Genomic DNA, 6,000 nt, shown 5'->3' with positions numbered 1-6,000 from the left:
TGGTACACTGGAGGGTCCACCTTGTTCATCCTCATATTTGGCTCTTGTCGCAACTATTAGTTCTTTAGTGAATCCATCCTGTTCAACAAAGGCTTGTACCTCTTTTCTTACTTTCTTTGCTATCACCGATTTCTGTAATTTAGAATGCACTTTAAGTAGTTTTTCCTAGTAGGTTCCAAACCTTTCAGTGGTGGTATCGACTGGTTGAGCTAACAAATGATCAACATAAGAAACAAGTAGATATTTATCTACTTCATAACCCATGGGCATTACCCATGTGGTCTTGGGAACAACAACTTCCATCAAGAATGTATATATGTCAACCATAAAATAGATAGAATCCTCATACTGATTGACTACCTTTGCCGGTATGCATTCCCTTGCATGCATTTCCTTCTGAAATTTCTTAAAATATCCCCAAGAAATATCATGAAACTTTTTTTCAACATCCTAATGCTATTCTTCATTTGCAATAGGGCAAGTGTCTCGGTTATCCATTGTACATCACCAATACCGGGGAAATTTTTTTGGAAATAAAATAATAAGCCCATGATAGGCCGTCCAAACTTAAATCTCAACCTTTTGTCCTTCTTGACTGCTTCCAAATTTTCCACTAATTAGCTCCTTAGAGATTCAGTCAAGTCATAGTCCACATTTTCTAATCATCCGGTATGCAATGTGAATGGCTACTGCCGATATACTGTTCATTCTACTTGAATATAAAATTCTATAGCCAATCACCATAGATGCAAATTTCACAGTGAGGTCATTAATATCATTCACGGTCATGACTCTTTTATCCCATCTAGATCCAGTTAACTTCTTAACATCATTCTTATGTATAGACCTAAGCAACGATACTTCATTAGTTGAGAAAAATCTGGTTACATCATGGATTGCTTCCTTAGTGATTTTGTGAGGTCTGTCCAACCATATAAACTGATCATGAATGCGGCTCAAAACAAATATCAACAACTCATCATCAAAATCATCAATAAAATTGATCTCATGATGAAAACCTTTATCGGCTATGCTTCTGAGCTGCTCTTTCAATCTACCCTATTCATTGCAAAGAGATCTGTATTGCTCTTAAATTAATGAAACTCCTTGATCTTCAAGTTTGTAGTGATAAAAGGATCTTACATCCTCTACATGCAAAACACCATATGGTACATCGAATAGGGTACCGATAGGGTCAATTTCCTCCAACTTGTATGGATGTCATTTGTATTTAGGTCTTCCTCTCTCGGTAACATCATCTAGATGTGGATTATCCATAGTACAATATGCACAACTTTGATGAAAAGAGTAAGATTTACAGATAAATACCTCTGTTGCTTCAATGTTGGGGTTTCTAACCATAAAAAACTTTCAATACTTGATCACCGAATCAAACTTCACTTCGATCACCTCCGATGCTGGTAAATGATCTGAATTCTGCTTGCACAAATTTATCTCTGCTCTGCTCACTTCACCAAGAGTTCTCAAGATGCAAAGTAACAAATGAAATTCAAAAAGTTCTATTTATTTGCATTCTAACTACTGCAATAAATGCATTTACCGACAAAACCCTAAAATGCCTTAACAAACTCTAAAGCATATTACCGATAGCAAAAATTCAAAGATATTTACCAGTTTTGATCCATAAACTCATCAAAACATCAAAATGCATTAGAATATGTAGATTCAACTTACAGTACATCATCTAGGGGTTCAAATCAAGATTTGACAATAAGCTAACCCCAAGTTATAGAAACAACTTAGTTTGACAGAAATGGATTCTCCACAATAGGTGAATAATCTAATTCCTTTGATGGTTTGTCATCACTCTTCTTCTTCTTCTAGATCTTATTCATTTCAGCTTTGGTTTCTTCAATATCAACCTTCTGCTTTCCTTTACGGTCTGCAGGATGATTCGCTGGTTGGTTCTTCTGTGTTCTGCAAAACTTGGCAATTTGTCTCGGTTTGTTGCAATGGTAGCATGCCATACCAGATGCTCTCCAAGGTCCCGAGTTGCCTCTACCTATTCTTCTTCTACAGTTCAATGTCACATGTCCAAAATTGTTGCAGATTGAACAAATCACATTGACTCTCTTTTCCATCTCATAAGGACTAGGCCGGTTAGTATAGGGTCTTTGCCAATTTGTGATCCTCTGGTTAGTGAAATTCCTTCTCCAGTCACCAATAGGTCTTGGGATCATGTGAGTTATTGGATTGTTTTCTCCATATTTGCATTCAACTGATCTATGCCCATACATGTTGCATGTATAACAATATCCTTCAAATCTTCTAGGCACACATTTAGTATTAGGTCTATAACCAGTATTAGCATCATATCTAATTTTACAAACATTAGTAGTATGTCCTGGTTTAAGACAGTTAAAGCAAACATGTTTGTTAGCTTTCTTACCGGTAGGCTTCTGAGCCTTAAGAGTAGTTTTACCGTCATGCATGTTGCTCTTGGTACCAAAAGGTTGTCCCTTCTTAGATGTATTGTATCCTAACCCAGATGTATCACCTTTCATCCTCTGAGATTGAATCTATTCATCCAACATAGATGAGCTCTTGTTGAATTTATCAAGCTTCTTATTGGTCTCAACAAGTTCCTTTGTAAGATCTTCATTTGTCTTCATGAGGGTCTCTCTAAGAGACATTGCCATTTCAAGATCTGTCTATAAAGTTTCTTTTTCTTCTTTCTCCTCAGCCAATGTTCATACAAATTTGCATTCTGTTGCTTGATCTTAAAGATTTCATGCTCTTTATCTCGGATTTGATCTTCAACCTTTCTTCTAGCTTCAAGCTCCTCACTCATCTAGATTGTAAGTGCTGCAAGCTCTCTCCTTAGGTTAGTATTTGCACCATTCAACTTCTCCACTTCTTCAACCTGTGCATCAATGTTCACTTCATTTGAGGAGCTGCTATGAGAGATGTCCAACAATTGTTCAGTCAACTCCTTCCTTTTAGCTATTGATGTCTTATACTTGCCTCTTAGGGTTTCTAGCTCATCCTTGGTGTCAACAAGTTCTTTATCCATTTCTCTATAGCTCATTCCTTCACCCATATTTGCCTTAGGATTAGAGATCCCTTCCAAATGATTAATCCTTAAGGAAGTATAGCTCTGATACCAATTGATGAACTTATAAGGAACTAAGAGGGGGGGTGAATCAATGATAGTAAAAACAATCAAAATCTGAATATCAATTTCACCAATTTAAAAATCAATAGGCATGTAAGAAATAAAACCAAATATTCAATCACCACACAAAGCATAAACCACATGATACAAGAGTTTATACGTGGAAAAACCAAATGGAAAAAACCATGGTGGGAGTTAGTACCCATAGGATCCACTATCTATAGTATAGAGATATGATCGGTTAAGGTCTACAACACCCGGTTAGGGGCACACCCTGTTAAAAGTGTCTAAGCCTAGTTAAGAGCTATACAATAAGGCCTGTGAGAACCAGCCTTGCTAGGAGCTACCCAAGTTATTGGTATTTGAAAACACAAGTTAATGTGTCACCTGGTAAGAGGATTTAATGATCATAACTATTAGGATATGCCTACACCCTATTAGGAGTGACCTTGTAAAATGATTTTCTTTCTGCAATTGTTAGGAAGTCAACAAGTACAAATGATCATAGTATAACACCTTCTGTGTCTGATAAGATCCACTTCATAACATTACAACATTAAAAAAACTTCATCTCTCAACTTCTTTGATCTTTGCACTATCAAAACTACACAATTCGCTCATCTCATAACACACTATCAAGCTCATGTATAAATATCTTTTCATACCTCATCACACAATTAAAATTATCATAAGGTTAGCTTAGAACCTTATTAAAATTTCCTATGTTTAATGCATCTAGACAATCTTGCATTGCATGCTTTAGTTATGTCAGCGTTTGACAATCCAATTCTGTGTCGTTTTACTGATTTGAGTGATTTTTGTCACTACCGGTTAAGTCACCATCAACTAATATGTTCTGTCAAACAAATCTTGTTTACCTGATCGATTCAACACATGTGGTCACAAACATATCTTCATTTGATAGTCTTCAATGCTGCTGCAAAACCACACCATCTCAATCTTCATGATTTTCATGTACCGGTTGTCAAAATGTAACACTATCTATCATTTACTAGTTGAAGTCCCAATTACCGATTCTGATGAAACTATTTTTGCTTTACCAGTTAAGTCTAGCCGGTTGAACTATAGGACCTAGATGACTTAAAGAAACATAGTTGCCAATCAATGACAAAATATAAAATAGTCATCATACATAAATCTAATCTACATGCACAATATACATATACCAGTTGCATCAAGCAAACACACATTACTGGTATAGTACAAATGATCAAGTGCCAACATCCAGTATCCTGATGATAATGTTTTAGTTTGGCTCCCTTAACATAGCATTATAAGATTTTAGCGTCGAATTACTCCAACCAGAGGGATTTGGACTCCAAAATGTCATTAATCTAGCAAGGGCCAAGGCAACAGACTTTAAGTTTTCCTTGTTTTTTAAATTTGTTGTTGTACAAGATCCTAATATTTTCAAGTTTAAACTATTTTATCTTGATATTTTGGTCATGCCAGGATTTTTATCTTCTCCTTTCAATTAGAAGGCATCCTTCTGCAATATGGTGATCCTTTTTAAGTCATTCCTTAATAGACTCATCTTCTATAAGCCGAAGGGTAAGTGTTGTGCGAAGGTTATTTACAATGAAGTTCATGGATAGTGTAGCTTCAAGGCTATAGACTATTTCAAAGGGTGAATGTGTGGTTAATCGCTTATAAGTGGTTTGGTATTCCCAAAGTACTATGTGTATCTTGATATTCCAGTCTATTCGGTTGGAATTACACATTTTGGTTAAAGTAGTTCCTAGGATTTTGTTTACGGCTTCACTAGCTCCATTGGCTTATGGGTGGTAGGGGGTACTCCTATTATGTGTGATCATGAAATTAGTTAAGATTTCCCTGATAGTATTGCTGATAAAATGTTTCCCTTGATCACTTGTGATTCTTAAAGGGATCCCAAACCAAGTAATTATGTTTTGGTAAAGAAATTTATTTACAGTATATGTTGTGCAATCCCTAGTAGGTTAGGCCTCTACCCATTTAGAGAGGTAATCTACTTCGATAATGATAAATCTTAATTTTGATGCTCTAGCAAAAAGGTCGATTGGTTTGATGAAGTCAATGACCCATTTTTCAAAGGGGGTTGTGCAAGAACCATCTATAACGATATTTCATCTAGAGCTGTAGATCACCCTGTTCTTTGACATATATCACATTGTTTTCTGTATGTCTTGGAGTCCTCATATATGGTTGGCCACCATCATCTAGAAAGGATAATTTTCTAGGTTGTTGCATCCCCATTGAAATGATCTCTTGCTATTCCTTCATGTGCCTCTTGTAGGATGTGTTTTTGTTAATGTGTGAAAATGGCTCTTTGAAGTATATCATCTTGTCCTCTTTTGTATAAAGCTTTATCAATCAATGTGAACAATAGCAGCTTTCTTAATAATAATTGTTTATCATGTGGACACATATCCAAGGGATATTGTCTGATTGATTTAAGTTCAATTATATCATGGAACTCCTTAGGTACTACTATAATTTAAAATAGGTATGTTCCTAGTAAGTCTTCTTTGTCAAAGTCCTTAGGTTCTTCTCAAGTATCAATTCTAGATAGATAATCTGTTCCTTGGTGTTTCCTTTTGGGTTTGACCATTATGTTAAAATTAAACTCTTGAAATAGTAGGAGGCACCTACAAATGCGGCCTTATATCACTAGTTTGTTGAGAAGGAATTTTAGAGATTCATGACCGATATAATAGGTGAAAGGGATAGATAGGAGGTGATGCTCTGCAAAAAGGATTAGAAAATCTGTTTGATGGCAACACACACAAGAGCACAAGAAACAAACGTTAGTGTTAGCAACAAAAGATTATCCTAAACAGGCATATCAAGAGAGATATTAAGCA

This window comes from Cryptomeria japonica, chromosome 3 (assembly GCF_030272615.1).
Source record: "Cryptomeria japonica chromosome 3, Sugi_1.0, whole genome shotgun sequence".
Taxonomy (NCBI): domain Eukaryota; kingdom Viridiplantae; phylum Streptophyta; class Pinopsida; order Cupressales; family Cupressaceae; genus Cryptomeria; species Cryptomeria japonica.
Note: the sequence above shows the minus strand (reverse complement) of the source record.